At 49.9% G+C, this 23050-nt stretch overlaps 1 protein-coding gene across 2 annotated transcripts in view; it reads right to left on the reverse strand.

Moving 5' to 3' along the window:
• The window catches only part of NTN3 (netrin 3), a 102869-nt gene extending 84668 nt beyond the window's left edge, over positions 1-18201 (reverse strand). The window contains exon 1 of one of the 2 annotated variants that reach the window (XM_054042892.1): positions 17680-18201. The gene's annotated coding sequence lies outside the window, so the exon portion shown is untranslated. The remainder of the gene's footprint in view (positions 1-17679) is intronic. The other variant, XM_054042890.1, reaches the window with a different exon arrangement.
• Between the last annotated feature and the right edge of the window lie 4849 nt (positions 18202-23050).

Raw genomic sequence — 23050 nt, forward strand, 5'->3', positions numbered from 1 at the left:
TGTAAACCACTGCACAGCCGGCCCAGGCTTGTCACTTCCTTCTGAAGAATCAAGTATTGGAGGCATTATACTCGACGCTCAAACTCTGATCCAATATGGCAAACCCTACATTGCTAAGGCTCAGACTTCACCCCCTTTCACCTTCTCCTGTACACCACTCCTGACCATACAGCTACTCACTCCCGCTGAAGAAGGGAGCGAGGCTGAGGACCAAGTTAACATGATCTAGGAGTTTTGCTTTAAAGAATGGAGCTGGCCCTTTGGAAGGAAGCTCATTCTTTTCCTAATGCCAAAACCACTAACGGGTTGGGAAGCTCCTCCCTTCCCTGGCCAAGACACAGCCATGCATCTGACTACTTTGGAACAGCAGAGCTGGCACCAGACTCCTCACAACTCCAGCCAACAGGAGGAGAGGGGCAGGGAAAGGGGGTTCCCGCACGTCACTGGGGATCCCCTCAGACTGATCCCTGGACTTGCCACCTATTTGGTATCTATTTTCAGCAGGAATCCATGTCAGAAGAGAAGGGGCAATTTGCTATGTAAACACCGGGGCCTTCCCATACAATAAGACTCGGCACTTCTATGGGACCTTCCCTGTGAGGATCTCAAAGCACTTCAAACATTACTGAATGCAGCCTGAGACAGCTAAGTGTTGTTACCCCTGATCTACAAGTGTGGAAACTGAGGCACTGAGCGATCAAGAATCTGATCGGTCTCTTCTTGGCATGCAACTCTGCACCCAAACTAACCGAGGAATACCAGTGCCAGTGTGCGTAGGACAAATAGATGCCTAATTGCTTGAATCTGTGCATTCAAAAGAGACTATTTTAAAACAATGACCGAAGTGCTATTATGCCAGTACCGATGTGCCTGAGGTTACCCACAAAATCTGGAGCAGGGCCCGAGCTAGAGGCCAGATCTCCTGACTCCCAACCTGTTCCTTTACCACAACTGTCCTCCTTCAATAGCCCCCTGGGGGAATGAGAGGGGATCTGTCTCCATAATATCCAGCCACAGAGGGATGGAGAGACCTGCCTCCATATCCCAGGCTTGGTGGGGAAAATTTCCTCCCCTGATATCCCATCATGGGAGAGAGAACCAGCTTCTCCTCTACCTAGCTAGAGTACACAGATGGCCCCCTAGTATCAGAGCACCGCACAATCGGTAGTGTATTTATCCTCACAGCACCCCTGGCAGGTAGGACACGGCTATTATCCCCATTGGGAAGCTGAGGCACAAAGCAGATAAGGGACTTGCCCAGGGTCACACAGGCAGCCTGTAGCAGAGCAAGAAATTGAACCCAGGTCTCTTATGCCCGAGGCTAGCGCCCTAGCCACTGAACCCATCTTGGGGAGGGCAGAGAGGGGCTCATGGGTATGTGCCACAAATCCCATCCCCAATCTGATGGCAGGGAAAGGCAGAGGCCTCTTTTCATCCTTGCTTTGATTTGGAGGCAGGGATGTGGATGGGGGGAGGCCAATAAACCAGGAAGTTTCTGTCTAGTGTCATTCCCCCTCCTCCAACTTCACATGTCAGGGAAGACAGCAATAGGCTTCTGCAGATGATATAATCAACCCATTTCACAACACAGAGCAGACCAGTCATGGCACCACTAGGCATGGAAAGGCTTCTACATGTGAAGGCCAGAGGGACCATTTATGTAGGGTTACCATATTTTGTGCCTCCCAAAGGAGGACACTCCACGGGGCTCCGGCCCCGCCCCCAGCCCCGCCCTCTCCCCAACTCCGCCCCCTCCCCAAAGTCTCCGCCCCCTCCCCTGCTTCCCACGAACATTTGAGTCGCGGGAAGCCTAAAGCAGGTAAGGGGGAGTGTGGGGGGAGGAGGCGCGGCCCAGGCTGGCCCCAGCCCTGGGGTGCCGGCCCAGGGCCCGTCCCCCGGCCGACCACCCCCGGCCTGGCACCGCCGGTCCCCAGCCCGGCCCCCAGCACCGCCGGCCCGTCCCCCGAGCCCCCGGCCCGGCCTGGAACCGCCAGCCCAGCCCCCGAGCCGCCGGTGCCGGCCCGGCCTCCGAGTCCCCGGCCCGGCCCGGCTTCCGGCGCCCCCGAGCCCCCAGCCCCACCGGCCCGGCCCCGGCGGAGCCCCCAAGCCCCCGGCCGAGCCCCCAAGTCCCCAGCCCGGCCCGGCACCGCCGGCCCGGCCCCCGAGTCCCCGGCCCAGCTTCCGGCGCCCCTGAGCCCCCGGCCCCGCCGGCCCGGCCCCGGCGGAGCCCCCGAGCCCCCAGCCGAGCCCCCGAGCCCCCGGCCTGGCCCCGGAGCCCCCGGCCAGGCACCGCACCGCTGGCCCGGCCCCGGAGCCCCCGGCCCGTCCCGGCCCCGCTCCGCCGTCCCGTCCCGGCCCCCAAGCCCCCGGCCCGTCCCGGCCCCCAAGCCCCCGGCCCGACCCCCGAACCCCCGATTTTCCCGGACATGTCTGGCTTTTGGGGATTTCCCCCCGGACGGGGATTTGGAGCCCAAAAAGCCGGACATGTCCGGGAAAATCCGGACGTATGGTAACCCTAATTTATGGTCATCTAGTCTGACCTCCTTCAGAACACAGATTTGTTGACTCCAGCACTACATGGCATTGTGAGAAAACTGATCAAACTCTGACTAAGCTAAAGGGCTCTGAGACCAAATTCCTTTGGAAATCTTTCTTGCATCATTAACAAACAATCCATAACTCAACAGCGTCCATCCAACAGCACATCTTCACTACAGAGCAAAAGAAGGCGAGGACATAACATTTGGGCATAAGCCAAGCAGCAATGATGGATGGATAATGGGGGAGACGACCGGAGCCCTTGTCTATTCATTGCCAGATTTTTTAACATTTGCTCTTTGGTTATTTTGTTTTTTATCTGTAACGTTTTTGTAGAGCAAGTGTCATTTTGGGGACAGTGGCAGCTGGACTCCCCTGGAAAACACTTCCAACCTTAACTCTTTCTAAATGAAGGTTTTGTTTGAATGTATGACTTTCTTTCCTCTGCAAATGCATTGCTTCGTTACCGCCCCAATGCAATGCTGGAGATCTTTAACATGTCAGCAAAATGCTGTGTATAATTGGAGGCAGGGAGGGGTAACACCCAAAACCCCCAAACATTACCAGCCTGCTAAATCTCCTAGTGTCAGGCACCCTGAACCAAGATGCCTGTCTCACTGTGTCCTTCTGTGTCCCGCCCGCACAATGCACTAGTGTAACTACCCTGGTGTAAACCCCTAATGCAGACAACTGCTCCACCACTACAAAATAAAGCTTGCAGCAGTGTAATTTCTCCTGGTAAATTGCTTACTAGCAGTAGATTAGGTGATTGCTTCAGTGCAATAAGGCTGATGTAGTTATAACACCATTGCAAATTTTCCTCATGCAGACAAGACCCAGCCTCTCTAACTCCTTCTCTCCTAATTCACTGGGCCCCTTGTCAGGTTCTCCCTGGTGCTGCTGCGCTAACTGAAATGTGCAGATGGTCACTGGCTTCCCTGTCAAGAGCATTAGTTTAGCCTGTCTGGTGGCTTCCTTCCCTTTACAGGCACAGTCCAGACTTGCAGCGCTGCTGGGATCAAACAGCAAAAACACAGTGGAAGAGAAAGAACAGGATAATGCTGACTGTAGGAAATACTCCTGGCAGGGCCAGCAGACACAGCAAAGCAGCTAGCTGGTCTGCGACTGAACCCTTGATTTATAGCAGGGCGGCTGCTTCGCCTAACACCTCCCAAGGGACAATGGCTGATCTGAGCGAGAGATGCATTATTGTGAGTGTGTGCAATCCACACCTGCTCAGCAGCCTTCCCCCCCCCCCCCACACACACACACACCTCTAGTCAACACAATCAGTTTCCCCCACCCGAGGCCAAGCACTCATTTCCCCAGCCTACAAACTCCCTTTAATCGCCCCCACTTAATAAGTCTTAAACACCCTGCTGAGTATTGTGGCCAGCACACACTGGATCGTCTGGCACCTTGGGCAGGGACTTCAATCCCCTTGGGGCTAATCCAGCAGCAGCCCAGACTCAGTACTCCCCAGTCCAATGCCAGCATCCGCTATTTCAGAGCTCAGCTCAGGCCCAGACAGAATGAGGAGAGGAAAGCTGCAGGGAGGGGGAGAGAGAGAGAGAGAGAGAGAGAGGCCCACTGATCTCCCATCCCAAGCTCTGCCAGGAGGGGCAGGATGCTGCAGCTGCTCCTCTTCTGTCCAGTGTGCACTGGGAACTGTCCAGCAAAAGAGCACATGAGATCAGTGCTGAATCCTGATTTGAGGACACTGGAAAACACCACCAGCTGCTCTTCCTCTCCCTCCAAGCTGCTAGGAGAGCTAGATCCTCTTGGCAGAGGACAATGCACGGAGGACAGCCCAGCTCACTCCATCTCCTACCCAGCAGCAGAGAACCCCAGTGGTAACTCAGTGCTGGCCTGGCGGAGGGCAGTGCAAAGAGGGCTCTTGGTGTTTACAGACTCCTTGCTCTCCGTGCAATGGGCTATCATTCATTTCTTCCCTTCCTACAAACTAACAAGGCTAATGCCATTGCACACGTTGCTCATCTGTGTGCGTATGCCACTGCGTCTGGTCTGCCTGCAGGGCGAGTTACACCACACCAGCTGTCCTGGGGACGGGGGAGCTCTCTGGGGAAAGGAGCCATAGCACAGGAAGGAAGCTCCTGTTTCTTCTATACCTTTCATTGCCTCTGAGCTCTTATGTCCTGCCCTGCTCTGATTTTGGACACTCCCTGGCCCTGATTCCAGGTTCAGTTCAACCTATTCCCAGACTAAGGGGAACCTACTTAAAAAATAACAAAGAACCAATGAAGCTGTAGCTTTCCAAATGTGCCTGGCCCTGTCTCATGGAGAGACTCCCTTTCCAGCACACCCAGTTGTCCCAAAGATAGAGAACCCACCCTGTTATCCTATGGAGACTCCAGAATATATACATTTAGCCCATCCTGTTTTTCTGTGCAGAGAGACCCTAACACACACTGCTTCCCCCATTATGCCATGGGGAGAGAGCCAAACCCAGATACATAGCGCACCCTGTTATCCTATGTGCAGAGAGTCCAAACAACACACCCAGCTCCCGTTTTCTCAGTGGAGAGAGACTACCACACATGACTCGTCTGTTTATGACACACCAGCATTCCTCCACTACACCACCAAAAGACCCCAATGCAGAGAGGTCACCCTACAAGGCCTTGGAGAGCCTCCCTACATCTCACCCTATTATGCTTCAGTTATTTATTACATTCGGAATAGCTTCTAATGGCAAATTCCTGTACAGGATTCATTTGTTCCCAGATGAGATTATCAAAATTTAAATTTAATTCTCCCAAATGTATCTTGCATGAGCACACGTGAACATGAGCAGCCAGGAGGAGACTGCTTTAAATCAATGAGTGAATGGAGAGGAAGGACAGTCTTGTGTGTAAGGCACTGGCTGGCAACTCAAGAACTGTGGCTTCAAATCCCTGTGCGACTTTGAGCAAGTTACTTAACCTCTCAGTACTTCAGCTCCCACTCTGTAAAATAGAGATGACAATCATTCCTTTCTCCTAGCAGGAGCTGTCTTGTCTTTTTAGACCAGGGATCGGCAACCTTTCAGAAGTGGTGTGCCGAGTCTTCATTTATTCACTCTAATTTAAGGTTTCATATGCCAGTAATACATTTTAACATTTTTAGAAGGTCTCTTTCTATAAGTCTATAATATATAAGTAAACTATTGTTGTATGTAAGGTAAATAAGTTTTTTAAAATGTTTAAGAAGCTTTATTTAAAATTAAATTAAAATGCAGAGCCCCCCGGACCGGTAGCCAGGTAGCCAGGACCCGGGCAGTGTGAGTGCCACTGAAAATGAGCTTGCGTGCCACCTTCGGCACGCATGCCATAGGTTGCCTACCCCTGCTTTAGATGTAAGCTTTTGGGGACAGGGCTGTCTCTTGCTCTTTGTTTGCACAGTATCTATCACTATGAGGCCCCAATCTCAGTAAGGACCTACCATAATAATACTTAAAAAAAAACAAACTTGCTAATATTTGCAAGCCAGAACCCACCAGCAAACACATTAGTGTGCATTCTACTGCAAAGACACCTTCATGATTCCACAACTGCATCACCTGCTGGCAGAGTGGATTGATTTAAATCAAGGCAATTTAAGTCAGCCATTTAAATCACCAAGTGGAAAGCCTCCATTTAAATCATTAATCAACTTTTATATTTGTGCTTCAAGTAATTTTCTAAAGAAAGGTACTTTCTCATTGGTTGATATAACCATTAAACTATGTTGATTTACAGCTAAATAGAGCCTTTACATGAGATTTTGTACATCTTTTTGCAACCTATGAGGGTACACAATAACTATATGCATTTAAGCAATTATGTAGTGTAATATTTTCGGATTCTTATTAATTGTACATTGTTAGTGTGTTAGAAAATGGTGAATGATGTATTGCTTATTTACTGGCTAGTTAACTTTTTGCTCAAGATTAGTGTCAGTCTGCATTAGGATAGTAATTGGAATTTAATTAAACACACAAAACAGCATATCAGCTGTAGATGTGTTACACAAAACAAGCCCTTAATACATTACATGATCTATTGTGCTGTGTTTATAAAGCTTGACCTCAAAAGTTAGAATCAGGGGGGACAATCTCTCTTTATAATGAAAAGCAGCCTTTAATGCAAAGTTTTTGATAGTGGTTCATGGATTCAGCATAGTTATTTTAATGTTTTAAGGGATTTTAAAATGTGTGGGTCTTAACATATTTTGTATTAAATTCAGTTTTAATTTTAATCAGGTTTATTTTTTAAAGGAAAAATATTATAATTTAAATAACAAAATAAAAAAAATCCAATTGAAATTAAAAAATATTTTTTAAATCAGATTTAAAAAAAAAAATCTGTTTTTCAACCCCCCGCCTGCTGGTACACAATACCAGTGCAAAACCAGACCTCTGCTCTCCAGCCCATAGGTGCAAACAGCATAATCCCTCAGCCACGTATCTATGGCTCTGCATCGCAATGAAGATGGGGTCCACATGTTCACAAAGCAGCCTAATGTGGCGATATAATCCAGGAGTGTGACCCACTTGGAAAAATCTCTGCCAAGGAGAAAGAGAGGCAAGAAGGAGGAATCCATAGTGAACAGTCAAAACCCTGATCTGCTGCTGAGATGATGCTGCATCTGGGAGGAGCTGAGCACCCTCAGCTCCCATTGACTCTGATGGGAACTGCCCCTGCTTACACCAGGATAAACTCAGCCTATGGAGAGTAAAATCAGAGGCCTGTTAAACCCCATGTCTATGATAAAAACGTATCCCCCAATTCTGCTAGCATTTACACCAGTGTAAATCAACCTCTGCTCTACTGAAGTCATCCTGCTGTCAGACAGGAGTGAGACCAGGATCAGGTCCCTGGCTTGTAATGGGTTTTGGCAGCCTTTGGGATGGAATTAGCTTCTACCAATGTTTCTCCATCTGCAGCACACCATCCTGGAGCGTCTGGGCCATTTTCAGTCATTCCCGGAGCAATAGGCAGACACGCCACTCGTATTATGACAAACCCTTTTGGCAGTAACCCCGGGAGATTCCATTCCCAAGGCTCAGTTTCCACAGCACTCCAAAATAAAGAGGCACATCAAAAAAATGGATCCGCTAGTGAAAACTGAAAGCATAAACACAAGCACTAGGAACCAACAACGATTAATAATGGGCCCCAGCGGGTGCGACGCAGCCCCACTGATTTCAATGGAGCTGTGCCAATCTACCCCAGCTGAGGGTCTGGCCTGAACTCTCACTATTAGTGACAGAAACGTAAAAGCCCAGACTGTGGCTGATCCTTATGCTGACATGTAAGGGGGGTCACAACAAGCCACCCCCTCATTCTGTCCTCAACCCAGCAGCCAGCTACAAGTGCACTGTGCTAGGGTTCCCATTAGCAGCACGGGCTGTGGCCAGGGCCTGACCTTGGACCTTGCACAGATAAATGCCCATCTCTCTCATTTTATTGGCTTTCTGAGTCATGCTGAGTAAATATTTTCTCTCCCCTACAGAGGAGCAGATGCTTCTGCAACTCACCCAGTCGAAGGGCTGAAGGAGAGAGGCAGGACTGGGGCTGGACGGCTTGGTGCCAAAACATTTGCTTCAGTTTTGGTTGCTGCTTCTGCCTCTCACTTGTGTCAAGCAATGAGCCAACGCTTGCAGACTAATGTATCAATGTTGCAGAGGCCCCACAAGAATGGAAATCATTATCACCATCCCATAGACAGAGACCACACACACACCACCCAGAACTCACCTCAGGACACCAGTGAAAGAGATCTGGGGACTGTGGTATCTGCGGGCCTCACCTGCCTATTGCAGATCACAGCAGCTACAATCTGCTCCATTTGATACCTATTCAGCGTGACCCACAGACTACTGGCAAGTTACCAGGGAGGCCCATGGTGGGGAGAAAATTTAGGGCAGCCCCTCCCCCAGTTAACATGTCCAATGGAGACTCTGGAGGTTACGCACAGTAGAAAGGACCTGAATGTGATCTCACTTATACCAATACACACTGTGAGTAACACCACCAGCTCCAGCAAGTGCTTTTACTCCGCCAGCGGACAGGCTCTTCAGACGCCCTCAGTGAGAGCTGAGTTAGCACCTCTGCAGGCTGTGAGAGCCCATCATTAACTCTCTATCAGGAACAAGCCACCAATGGATTCTCAAAAGTGCCCTTCGGAGCCCTGAATTCCCACTACAGTTCCAGCTGGATATTTTCCTTGACTTGCTATCCTAAACTGCCGTGTGGTGTTGCTGCACACTGTTAAACAGGTGCCACAATCCACCCTAGAGGTGGCTGCATTTTAGTGGTAAGTGACGTGATTTCCCCTGCTAGTTTATTTTTTGGAGCCTTGATAGGATTTAAGGTTTAAAAGGAGGTATTACATTTTTACATTAGAAATCAGTGTGATTTTAATAATCAAGTAACTATTCCATTAACACCTAAACACGTTGCCTCTTAAAACATTTTATAAACACTAACTGTGGATATCCTTACTCTGCATGTCTTAAGGGAGAGAATTTATGGGGCCAGATTTTCAGCTTGGCCTTAAATGGAACTTCTGTTTTACAACCACAGTTATGGGGGTATAAATAACTGCAAGATCAATGTGTGTCATTTAGATGTCTAACCGTATGTCCACACTAGAGCCGGAAGGTGTAAAATTCCCACTTAAGGAGATATATCTGCACTAGCCCAGTCCAAGTTAGCATGCTAAAAATAAAAGTGTAGCCATAGAGGTGTGAGTGGCCCAAGTGGCTAGCTGCCCTGAGTACCTCTGATCTCGGATAGGACTGTACTCCGGGCAGCTAGCCCCATCCTGCTGCTCGTGCCGCCGCAGCTATGTTCTATGGGTTTGTCTACACTGCAGCTGGAAGCCAGTGTGCTAAAAATAACAGAGTAGCCTAGGGGAGCCTGGGTGGCGGCTCATGCTAGCCAACTGAGAATGTACCCAGAGGGTTTAAGCAGGCTGGTACTCAGGTAGCTAGCCTGAGCCACCACCCATGCTATCCCAGCTACACTGGTATTTTTAGCACACTAGCTAAAGCAACTGGGGTGCAACATGGTGCTTAGTTGTCTGAATGGACAGCACGGTGCCCACAGACTGCAGTGGGCGATTGTTAATCAAGACTAATTGAATTAGTGAAATCAGCCCAGACTCTCAGAACTCCAAGATGGAAAAGGACTGTCAGATCACCATCCATTCTACGCACCAGGATTGTTCTCCACAGGGCAGTTTCTACTGTTTTTATATAGTAACAAAAATGAGAGTACAGTGCAGATAAAATGGATCTTTTTTCTCTTGGGGTAATGGGAAAATAAAGCTTCATTCCAGGGATTTTCACAGGCCCCCTTTTCCAGCAGCTCTCTGGGGAAACACTTTGCCTTATTTGGAATTAGTTTGGAAGTGGAAAGTCTGGTCTCCCCTCCTTTGCTTGCCTGGCACACCCCCGGGGATTAGTTCCAAGGATCAGTGAGGGATGAGCTCGTTTGCAAGCTGCCCTTTGCTCCAGCGGAGAGCTAAGATTGTCTGGAGAGGAGGGAGCAGGTATGTGCTCTGTTACAGTGCAGCCACGCCCAATGCCCTCCGACATGAAGATGCTCAATGACAATCAGCAAGAACGCATCCAGTGGCATTGGCGAGGAGCAGGGGACCCTTTCCAAAAACCTCAGTCAAAGGATGTGGGAATCAGAGCAAGGTGGTTGTGGGGAATTCAGATTAAACAAGAAATTGCAGATTAACAAATAGATTCAGAAAGAGCCCATCTACCAAAGTCCAACTGTACTTGACAGGTGTGGGCACCATCCTGTCACCAGCAAACCCTAGTGCCAGGCATCCCCCTTCCCTGGCACCCAGTCACAGGCCTCGATGCCATGCGGCCCCTCACCTCAGCACCCAGTCATGGGCCATGTGGCACCTGACCCCAGCAACCAGTTAGAAAAAGCAGCTCTCTATAGGCACCACTAGATCTGGTTAAACTATTCATTTAAAATAATATTGATTATTATTTCAACCCCAATTTCAGTTACAGAGCCCTGCCAAAGGGATCCTGACTCTGGGGGCTGTCTATATTATTCACAAGTATTTTCAACAACTGACTTCAACCTCTGTGTTGTTTACCAGCTGTTCACTTTGATCATTCAGGATTAATTATCCACTATTTAGAAGAGATGATTGGTCACCTAGGCCACATGGTATTGATTCTGCACACTGATTGGATGAATGAAGGTTTTTAAAAAGAGGAAAATAACAGGTGGCACAGGTGGGAATTTGGTTCTAACGTTGAAGGGAGAGGGAAGGGATACCCTGAGGAGTTAGCTAGCAGCAGGTGAGGGGCAGAGAAGGGATATTGGGGTCTGTAATGCGAGGGATAGGCGGTGTCCCCATGTGGAAATGATTTAGATGTGAGAGCCTGGACGGAGGAGCAGCAGCGTTAGAAAGATAATTAAAAAATAAGGAACGACATATAAATCATCCAAGCCTTCATATGAAGACTGCTGAGCTTATGCTCCTTCTGCTTGGTTTATATTGGAGACCTACAGTGAATGTTGCACTTGTTCATTAGGAAAAAGAACAGGAGTACTTGTGGCACCTTAGAGACTAACAAATTTATTAGAGCATGCATCCGAAGAAGTGGGCTGTAGTCCACGAAAGCTTATGCTCTAATAAATTTGTTAGTCTCTAAGGTGCCACAAGTACTCCTGTTCTTTTTGCGGATACAGACTAACATGGCTGCTACTCTGAAACTTGTTCATTAGGCTTAATCTGGCTCATTATTCAATGCTGACAAGATCAATGTATGGAGTTTGTCAGAGTACGGCACCCGTTTTCTGCTTTGAAACAGCAGCTGGGGAAGGCGGTTACATTAGGAGCACAGAGGGGGGAGCAGGGACTGTGAAGTAGGTAAGACTGGCTCCAGCCAAAAGTCCCATCCTGCCCTGCCATGCTCCTCTAGCTGTCCATTGCTCATCCCTGGCACAACGCCCCCCAGTGGCTCCACAAATCTTCTGGAAAAATTCCAGTTCCCAAGTGAGATGCAGCTGGGAATCAGAAAATAGTTGAGGGTAAAGGTAAAACCATAGATGGGTGTCAACTACTGGAGTATGCCCCATTAATAGGATATGTCTAGTACCAGAACATGCAGGGTGCTGTCTAGTGACTAGTCCATATAATGAGAGAGTCCTTTCTCTCTTGCTCCCATTGAAACACATGGTGAGAAATCAGCAGATTCTGAACTCTTCTTTGTAGCAGGGGCTCCCCTTAAGTGGTGATCCCTCTAACACGGGGGTCCAGCCTATTTCACCCACAAGTACCCTTCACTGCAGAACCAGCCCCTCTGCCCTCCCAACTGCTTTTTGGCTCTGCTTCCTGTGCATGTTTAGCGCAGCGTCAGCTGTGGAATGTTTCTGTCCCCAACCTACGAGCAGAATGTGCCAAGACCAAACTCAGCTCCGGCCATGGATAAATCATTCCATGTGTTGCCGGGATAAAAACACAACTGAGAAAAATGTAAAATGAAAAGAAAAACTCCACACAGCCAGCAGTGGGACCAAGGTCTGGTTTGACATAAGGTGGCAATGCAGATAACAGTTAAACCAAACAAACGGGTGCTGGCCAAGGAGCTGTACGCCTGGGACACCACCGACAGCATGGCTAGAAGAAAAGCTGGCGAGGTGCTCCAACAGTACCCCGAGGAGGACCAGAAAGAGACAGAGCTAATGGCATTTCCAGCACACCCATGGGAGAGGGTTAATGGAATGATCAGTGTACACAGGGGAGGTTGCTAATGGCACATGCACAGCATGATGCACTATATGTCAATGGTGCTAATGAGGTTACTGGTGTTTCCTTATGTGCTCTGTCCTTCTGGCCCATTTTTAATTTAAATATCAGAAATCAATACAAAATATTTATCTATATCTATATCTATATATATATACACCAATTTTTTTGCTCTTGGATTTGGTCACATTCTGCTGATTCTCAGAGTAGACTGGGTCTGGAGGCATCTGCTGTTCACTCCACAAAGCATACATGTATGGACGCACACACTATAATACAGGGAGAACATCCAAGAGAGCCTTCCCTGGAACAGGCATTCACAGCATTGGACACTACAGTGCATTGTTGCAGACTAATGAGACAGTATTATGCAAGCTGTGTGAAACCACAGTGGCACTACTAAGATATAAATACAGGTAACACTAAACAGAACTTTATGGTTTAAACTACATAGGCCAGATCCTGATCTCAGTTACACCAGAAGAAGACATAAGCAACTGCATGTAAGTGAGTAGAATTACTCCCAATTTACACTTGTGTCCTTCAGAATCTGGCCTAATTTCTCAGAATTTGGCTTACATAAATTTCAGTCTTGACATGGTGGTGGGAGGAGGGGAGAAAGTCTTCCATAAAGAGACCAGATTTCCTATGTTATCAAAAACAATGGAGAGAAATCCATAGAGGCCCAAACCTGAACAAAGACAGTCACATATGCAGGGAGAGCTGCCAATTAATGGTTGCTTAAAAGCATTCCCGTTATCATTAGGAAGCTGTTTTGCAGAGTTTTTAGTACCACACGGAGAGAAAAGAACTGAAACTAGCAAGATCACAATGGCCATCATGATTTTAACCCTGAGATTCTGCCAATTCCAGCTTTGCTCACTGGACCCCCGGGGTAAAGACACCACACAGAAGGGGCAGGTTGGGATGATTTAGATGCACATACTGAAAAATTGATTCTATTTCAGGGAGTGACCTAGTCTGCTGCATTGACTGAAAAGCTCTTCACTCCAATGCTTACTTATGTGATTTCTCCCACTAACAACACTCCAAGCCCAACAGCAGCTAAAGAAGACACCTGGAGCCACTGTTCTTCCAGGAGCGGAAAGCTGGGATAGTGCGGCTGTCCCGACACTAAACCATTTAGTAACGTCTAATGGTGCCCGACTTGTTGCTTTACACGACCTTAATCCTGGCCCAGCCGTCCTAAACCCCTTCACACATTCCTGCCGCATTGTTCCACTCTGTCACGTGCTCTCAGGACTATCACTTGGTATGCAGAGGGCTTTATTACTGCTGATCCAATCCCGACTGCCGGGGCTGTGGGATTCTCACAGTTCTGCTGCAGAACTCCTATTGTTTTTGCCCCCATCGCGTCCCGTCCGGGAACAAAGTAATCTGGTTTCCATAACGTTCCTTGTTGTCTTTTCATAACATGCCGGGCACAGATGTTTAAAATAGACTGGATGAATATTTAATATGTTATTAATAGATGACAGCTCTTGGCTGGCTTTGAAAGATAGCTCACGTATGGTATGGGGCGGCATATGACAACGGGTCCAGAAATCTATTTCATTCTGACATGGAGTCAATCTAATGTTTCTCCTTGGTTAATGGTAAGACATTTAACTCTCCTTGTGTCACATGGCTGCGTATTGTGCTTGAGTGCAGGCCAAGTCTGTGAGACTTAGAATAGATTTGATAGATGGACTCACATTTTTACCATCGTAGGCAAGACAGAATATGGAAAAACCTTTAGTGCCCTGTGCAGAACTTGGGGAAAGGTGAGAGGAGAATGAGGTGCTGAACGAACCCTGAGTACTACCAGCTGCTTGGCGAACGTAGTAATACTAAGCTTTCCTAGGATGCAGAACACAGTCCCTGCTCCAAAAGCTGCACTGCTCTCAGGTCCAGGCATCAACACTCCAAGAGCCTTATTCACTCAAAGCCTGGATTCCCTGATGCCTGTGAACCCCTGCCCTGAAACCCGTGTTCCCTCAGGTCCCAGAACCTGAGCCTCCTGCTCTGACACCTGTGTCCCCTTGGGTCCCAGAATCCCTGCCTGGAAGCCTGTATCGCCATAAGCTGTGAAACCTGCATCCCCCTGAGGCCCCAGTATTCCCTGCACCAAGGCCTATGTCCTCTCAGGCCTGTTTCTGGGACTCACACATCTCTTAGGCCCTGGACCTACTTCATGCCTTGTAAAACCCAGCTCTGTGCCCAGCACTAAACCTGGACTCCTCTCAGTATGTGGGGCTCACATCCCCACCCTCCCTTGGGCCCATGCTCAGAAACCTCCCCTTCACCCCTTAAGTTGTGCTTGAGGATCTGTATTCCCCTCAGGCCATAGTACCCTGCTCCAACCCCCATCCAAACCTTGGTCTCTGGGACCTCCACACAGAGCTGGGCTGTTCAACAGAAGCATAAAAGCACATCAGCTCCCTCTGTTTTATAAAGGGAATATTGCAGAAAAAAAAGGCAGTCTTTAAAGTTACCTTTGAGCTTGCATTCAACACTTATGTGAAGCCCCTGTCCCTGCGTCCCTGGCCCCTCTTGCCTATCCCCAAAATGCAAACAGACATGCAGGCTGTGTGTGAGGGAGTGGGGCTAAAGCAACAACCCAGAGTCGGTCTCCACCCATCGCAGGTATATAGGCCTGGTCCCCTCAGAGTCGACAAACTAAAGGTTGTGATTTTGGAATGATGTCGTTCGACTGGTGCAGCTTTGTGCATGGACACTCAGGCCAGTTTAAACCCGGCTTAAAGCAGTTTAGTTTGCACTGCTAAATTCAGACCTTGGCCACTGATGCTGGCATAGCTACATCAGTCAGAGGTGTGAAAACACCCATCCCCCAGAGTGACACAGCTACCCCAAAAAGTGTAGTTGCAGCTGTGCCAGCAGAAGAGTGCATCTATCGGCAGAGCTAATGTCCTTTAGGGAGGTGGTGTTCCTTCCCTTGCAGAAACACTCCTTCTGTTGGCATAGGCTGTGCCTACACAAGGGTGCTATGTGGCCATAAGCATGTAGGGCAGACAGAGCCCTTGTCCACACTAGAAAAGTACTGCTGGCATATCTATATCCACACAGCTAGATCACAACAAACCCTTCGAGCAGTTCAGACTGACATACAAACACTTCTACCGGGATAGCTTACAGGAGTGCCCTGACAGACAGTGATTCCTGCCAAAGCACTTCTTGTGCTGTTAGACGGGCATCTACACTAGAGTTTATACCAGCACAGCTATGTTGGTAAAATAAAAGTCACTCCTCCCCACCCAACCAACATAGCGATGCTGGTACAAGCTTAAGCCAGGCCTTGCAGGCACACTATAACCTGAGGCCATATCTACACTACAATAGCACAGCTAGGGCACCAGAGTTATGGTGCTGCAGCATAGACACTTTCTACAGCCACAGAAGGAGCTTTTCTGTCACTGTGGAAACTCCACTTTCCTGAGCAATGGCAGCTGCATTGGCAAAACCATTCTTCCGCTGAGCTAGCTGCATCTACACCCAGGTCATGTCAGCAGAGCTACAACACTATGGATTTCCTCACCCCTGAGTGATGTAGCTATGTCCACCTAACTTTTAAGTGTAGCCCAGGCCTGGTATTATGAGTTTTAAAGGGCTGAAAGAGAGTCCGCACATGGAAGTTGCACTAGCTTAACTGCTCTGATTTAACTTAGCAGTGCAACTTCTGGGGCTAGACAAGCCTGAAGGGTTTCCTAACAAAATCTGCTCTGGGAGGAGAGGGCCTCCTCTGCATGTAACTTGGCATATTTCATTCGTTAGCAGCCACCCTGTGTCTCCCACTGGGACTTCCTCACTCAACCCATTCCACCTGCCACTGCCACAGGGCCAGAAGCTGCAGGCTACACTGGAACGGGCTCTAGCCATCCCACTCTGCAGGCTATCGGCCAAGAAGAAAGATGCCTCTGTCCCATCTCCCCAGGGTGCTGCCATGGGGATTGGGGGCGGGGGGCAGATATCGGATCAGGCAAACATATAAAGAAACAAGGGCTTCAATAGCCCCCCACCAAACGTTTCCTCCCAATTTACATCCCATCCCCTGATCAGCTAACTTTTAGTCTCTCTCTCACATACACCTTCCTTCTTTACTCTGCCAACTGAAACGCCCAGATCTCTGCCTTGCCCGTCCCCCCGGCCCAGCTGCAGCGGGCTCTATCGGAGAAGCCACCTGCCCGAAGGCCTTTCCCTCGCCTATCCGGGGGAAGGCGCAGAGATCAGCAGCAGCATGGGACGGGAAGAGCCCGCAGGTCGGAGGCCGAAGGGCCTCTCCCAGCACCTGCCTCCCGCAGCTAGGACCCCGCCACCGGGCTCTGCACTTGCAAAGGAACCGAAAATAAAACAAGCGCCGAGCGCTGGGGAGCCTGCGGCTCGCCACGGAGCGGGCGCGGCTAAAGGCGAAGCAGGGGCCGGGGGAGAGGCAGAGAGGCCAGCGCCCCGGGCCCTTCCTCATCCCGGCTCAGAGCCAGCTCCCATACCGCAGCCCGGGAACTGCCAGGGGCTCCTGGAGCCGGGGCTCCCCGCCATCACCCCCGGGGCAGCGGGCCGCTGGAAGTCCCAGTGCGGCGCGGCTGCTGCTCGCACGGGGCAGGGGGCAGGGACCGGCCAGCCAGGAGCTGTGTAGGAGGCCGGGGTCTCCCTCGCCAGGCAGACTCTGCTCGGGGTCCCGCACACCCTCCTCCCCCCGGAATGCGGGGCTCTAGACCAGCCCATCTGGCAGGGTCCCGCCCGGGGTGCCCTGTGTCCAGCCCCTGGCGGCTCTCCAGCGGGTCTGCATCCGGCAGAACCGGACACCGCCTCCGGCTGCGGCCCAGTTCTCCGGACCGAGCCCCGGAGCTCGCTGGCCCCCGCCCCCCGATTCTCGCTTTCCCAAGCTGGGCGGAAAGCGGAGCCTGTCACACGATCTCCAGCTCCAGGGAAACAGCGCCTGGGAAACCGCCGGCTGCTAGAGCCCCGGCGCGTTAGCAAAGGAGCGGGGCGGGTGCAAACTGGTGAAAAGTTCCATCTCTGCTGCGCTTGCGGAACGGGGCCGCGAACGGATCCCACAGGAAACCCAGACAGGGGGAGCCCAGGAGAACAAGGGAGCCGAAAAGCATCGAGGGCAAAGGAAAAGCGCATTGAGCGGGGTTTACCTGGGAAAGGGCGGAATTAGCAGGGGTTGCGCGCCCCAGATCACTAGTAAGCGAAAGAAAAGGCCCCCCCCTCCCCCAAACAAGCGTTGAAGCATTGGGAAAGGACAGGAGACATGACACAACCTCCCCCCAACCCCAGTGATAAGATCTCTCCCCTCTTCTTAGAATGAGAAACACTGTCATAGACTCGTGGGGCTAGAAAGCAACTTACTGGGAGCCCGGCAGGTAGACGGTTCCTGGTAATGCGCGGTTCCCAGCAGTGATGCAGCCGAAGGGGTGTAATTCCAGACGCCAAAGCCCTTTTACACAGACGCGGGGGTAAGATTTTTGTTTATTTATCTCGGGGGAAGGGGAGGTAAAGCAAAGCCAAGCCACCGCACGATGTGGTCTGCAGCAGCCCCTCGCCTGGTCCTCGAGTCCCTTGGCCGCTTCTCAAGGTTCTCCCAGCTGCTGCACTCCTCCTTTCTCCTGGATCTCACTGAACTGCTGCTGGGAGGGACGAGAGAAAAAGGGAAAAGAGGAAAAAACAGGCAAGACGGAAGAAACTTAGCCCCAGCTGCTGCCTTGAAGCGGAGTAAAAAGGTTTCAATAAATCCAGGGGTTGAAAAGAAGGGAAAAGTCAACTCCCCGACGAAATCAGAAGCAGATTTCAAGACATTTAATCACATGCAGGGAGGTGTGTGCGTGTGTGATGTGGCTTGCCTCCTCCCTCCTACTTCAGCCCTCCCTCTGCTCTCCCTTTTCTACTCTATTTAGAGCTGGGGCTGCCTAAGCCATCCCCATTGCAAGAAAAGGCAGAGGGGAAATGCAAAGGAAATACAGGAGGAAAACAATGTCAAACATGTATTTGGAGAGGAACAGAACCAAGTCAGGCCAACGAGCTGAAAGGGGAGGAGGATGGCAGAGGAGAGTGGGCCAAAATGTTTTAGGAGAGGGGGGATGCTAGCAGGAAGGCTCAGCTGAGAAAAGGGAGAGTATGGCAAACAGAGAAGGGGATAGGAGGGTATATGTGGGTGGGAGAGTGCCTCATCTCCAGCTCCTTTGCAAAGGGTGAGAACAGGAAACTTTCTGCTTCACAGGCACTTGGGTTCTTGGAGGTTCTAGGAAATTGAAAAATGAGGGGCTGGCCTGGGGGAGGCTGGGCTCAAGCTAAACACTGGGTCTGGAGGGGAAAGTGTTAGCAATGTCCAGGATTCAGCTCTCCTGTGTGGGATGCATTTCCCAAAGGGGCGGGGGAGGGGTGCTATCACATAACCATCATGTGCCAGAGGATGCTGCTGTGGCCTTTGCACTTTACACCGGTGACACTCACAGGGGAAGCCCTGGCAGGTTCTGGGAGTCCCCAGCTCTGGTTGCAGTCCCTGGGCATTGCAGTCATTTTAGGCTGTTTCAGGGGCAGTAAACTGGCCTCAGAGATCTGGGTGATGTACACTGCTGGCCTAGACCAGCGTCCACAAAGGTGCATCCACAGACACCAGCAGCAAACTGGGGCCTTAGCTAGAGATTGTCTGATCTCATTTGCATATCCAAATAAGCTGCCTAGCTAAATGACACCCTTTATCTTCATGCACATGACTGGTGCAGGGCTCGGACACAAGGGGAGAGGAAAAGCTGCCGTTAGACATTGGTTTCATAGATTCCAAGGCCAGAAGGGACCACCAGGATCAGCTAGTCTGACCTGCACAACACAGGCCAGAGAACTGCCCTGAAAACCGCAGAGGGGATTTTTCTTTTTCAATCAGACACCATTTGGAAGTATTGTAACCCCCTGTTTTGCCTTCCCAAGAAGCTGCCAGGACTAAACCAATCTGTGCCTGGCCTCCCACTGGGACCAGCCACCCACCCTGATGGAGAAAGCCACCTCAGCCACTCTGGAGAGCAAGGAGCACACTGTTGAGCCGATAGCTCAGGAGGCTGTATATCAAAGGCTGATGTCATGCAGAAGGAGGAGCAGAACCATGCCTAGCATCCTGCCCAGGTCCCAGAGTTGAAGAGATCCAGGATTATCTCCTGAAGCTAGATCTTTCCCTGAGCACTTCCAGTTCCCAGAACCCGAGGCTTCGTTAGGTGACCTGGTCTACACACAGCCAGTGTGGTTATGCCTGGGATGGACTTTACCTGTTCTGTTTGATTGGGGTTTCCAGGATCTCAAGTCTAGGAATAAAATTCACAAATCAAATGGTCTCTCTGGCTGATCCACATCCAGGTTTTACCCTGATCTCCCTATCCTTCAGCTAGTCCCTAAGTCACCTGTGAAATGAATCCAGGATTCCTGTGTAGGAAAAGGTGAAACTAATTTAATCATCATTTGTGTAAGTGAGGAAATAGAGACAAATGGAAAAGCTGGATCTGGATCATTCATTCACTGAACCTTTTGGTGCTAGTATTCATTTCAGTGGGAGAACTCACAGCTATACCAAGTCCCACTGCCAGTCCCTGCTTCTCCGCGCTCATTCTAGGGAATGGTTGCATCCCTGGAATCAGCATGCACACCTGTGCGATGAGCCAGTATCTGGAAAGCCTGGGTGGGAGGTGGGGAATGCCACGTGCCAAAGCACTGCTAGTCACCTGCTTCCAGGCTAGCTGGAGTACAAAGGGCACAAATACTCTGCTCTAAAGTACAGAAGCCTCCAAGACCCCATTCTTCTCATGGCGCCATGTTACTTCTCATGTTACTTACCCCCATCACAACAGTTCCAAACCCACCCCTCCCAACATGGTAAGTGATGTTTTCAGGAGCAACCATCCAGTAGACCCACAGTGATCCAGCCACAGTAGTACTGACTGAGGATAGAGCCCCCAGCTGTGCTGAGACCGAAGTTCTCAGCCAGGGAAATTCTTGGAAATTTAACAGGCTATTGGAGTGCGGCATCCGTAAGCACATTTCATCCATCCCATCAGTGAGGACACACCCATGGATACGCACAGGCTGGAACCCCAGTGGAGTCTCAAAGACATAGGGGTAGTCACAATGGGGCAGAGATCTCACTGAAAAAGCAGAGCCACACAGGGAGCATTCTCAGGAGCCAGATGGAGGCAATTCTGCCCCCAGGACTAGGGTTGTAGCAATGTGCTCAAGTGTCAGAGTCAGCAGGGAGAATGTGGGGCCCACAAGGCTGAGCTACATTCAGGTGCCAATGTAAGCGCAGCAGGGAGAACGTGGTGCCCATGGAGAATGGATACACTCAGATATCAGGGTCAGCAGAGAGAACCTGGGGCCTATGAGGCATGGCTGTGCTCATGTGTCAGGGTCAGCAGGGAGAATGTGCTACCTTTGGGGCACGGCAGTGCTCAGGTCTTAGGGTCAGAAAGGGAACATGGAGCAAACAGGGCAAGGCTGTGCTCAGGTGTCAGGGTGAACAGGGGAACATGGGGCAAGTGCTGGAGGAACCAACTAGGGGCAGAGCTCTTCTTGACCTGCTGCTCACAAACAGGGAAGAATTAATAGGGGAAGCAAAAGTGGATGGGAACCTGGGAGGCAGTGATTATGAGATAGTCAAGTTCAGGATCCTGACACAAGGAAGAAGAGCTGCAGAATGCGGACTCCGGACTTCAGAAAACCAGACTTTGACTCCCTCAGGGAACTGATGGGCAGGATCACCTGGGAGAATAACATGAAGGGGAAAGGAGTCCAGGAGAGCTGGCTGTATTTTAAATAATCCTTATTGAGGTTGAAAGAACAAACCATCCCGATGTGTAGAAAGAATAGTAAATATGGCAGGCAACCAGCTTGGCTTAACAGTGAAATCCTTGCTGATCTTAAACACAAAAAAGACACTTACAAGAAGTGGAAGGTTGGACAAATGACCAGGGAGGAGGATAAAAATATTGCTCAGGCATGCAGGAGTGAAATCAAGAAGGCTAAATCACACTCGGAGTTGCAGCTAGCAAGAGATGTTAAGAGTAACAAAAAGGGTTTCTTCAGGTATGTTAGCAACAAGAAGAAGGTCAAGGAAAGTGTGGGCCCCTTACTGAATGGGGAGGCAACCTAGTGACAGAGGATGTGGAAAAAACTAATGTACTCAATGCTTTTTTTGCCTCTGTCTTCACAAACAAGGTCAGCTCCCAGACTACTGCACTAGGCAGCACTGTATGGGGAGGAGGTGACCAGCCCTCTATGGAGAAAGAAGTAGTTCAGAACAATTTAGAAAAGCTAGACAAGCACAAGTCCATGGGGCCGGATGCACTGCATCCAAGGATGCTAAAGTAGTTGGCGGAAGTGATTGCAGAGCCATTGGCCATTATCTTTGAAAACTCAGGGTGATCGGGGGAGGTCCTGGATGACTGGAAAAAGGTCAATGTCATGCCCATCTTTAAAAAAGGGAAGAAGGAGGATCAGGGAAACTACAGGCCAGTCAGCTTCACCTCAGTCCCTGGAAAAATCATGGAGCAGGTCCTCAAGGAATCAATTCTGAAGCACTTAGAGGAGAGGAAAGTGATCAGCAACAGTCAGCATGGATTCACCAAGGGCAAGTCATGCCTGATTAACCTAATTGCCTTCTATGACGACATAACTGGCTCTCTGGATGAGGGGAAAGCAGTGGATGTTTTATTCCTTGACTTTAGCAAACCTTTTGATACGGTCTCCTACAGTATTCTTGCCAGCAAGTTAAAGAAGTATGAGCTGGATGAATGGACTATAAGGTGGATAGAAAGCTGGCTAGATCATCGGGCTCAACGGGTAGCAATCAATGGCTCCATGTCTAGTTGGCAGCTGGTATCAAGCGGAGTGCCCCAAGAGTCGGTCTTGGGGCCGGTTTTGTTCAATATCTTCATTAATGATCTGGAGGATGGCGTGGACTGCACTCTCAGCAAGTTTGCAGATGACACTAAACTGGGAGGAGTGGTAGATACACTGAAGGGTAGAGATAGGATACAGAGGGACCTAGACAAATTAGAGGATCGGGCCAAAAGAAATCTGATGAGGTTCGATAAGGACAAGTGTAGAGTCCTGCACTTAGGACGGAAGAATCCCATGCACTGCTACAGACTAGGGACCGAGTGGCTAGGCAGCAGTTCTGCAGAAAAGGACCTAGGGGTTACACAATGGACGAGAGGCTGGATATGAGTCAACACTGTTACTTGTTGCCAAGAAGGCTAATGGTATTTTGGGCTGTATAAGTAGGAGCATTGCCAACAGATCAAGGGACATGATCATTCCCCTCTATTCGACATTGGTGAAGCCTCATCTGGAGTACTGTGTCCAGCTTTGGGCCCCACACTACAAGAAGGATGTGGAAAATTTGGAAAGAGTCCAGCGGAGGGCAACAAAAATGATTAGAGGGCTGGAGCATATGGCTTATGAGGAGAGTCTGAGGGAACTGGGATTATTTAATCTGCAGAAGAGAAGAATGAGAGGGGATTTGATAGCTGCTTTCAACTACCTGAAAGGGGGTTCCAAAGAGGATGGATCTAGACTGTTCTCAGTGCTAGGAGATGACAAAACAAGGAGTAATCATCTTAAGTTCCAGTTGGGGAGGTTTAGGTTGGATATTAGGAAAAACTTTTTCACTAGGAGGGTGGTGAAGCACTGGAATGGGTTACCTAGGGAGGTGGTGGAATCTCCTTCCTTAGAGGTTTTT

The sequence above is a fragment of the Malaclemys terrapin genome, chromosome 10, assembly GCF_027887155.1.
Source record: "Malaclemys terrapin pileata isolate rMalTer1 chromosome 10, rMalTer1.hap1, whole genome shotgun sequence".
Classification (NCBI taxonomy): Eukaryota; Metazoa; Chordata; order Testudines; family Emydidae; genus Malaclemys; species Malaclemys terrapin.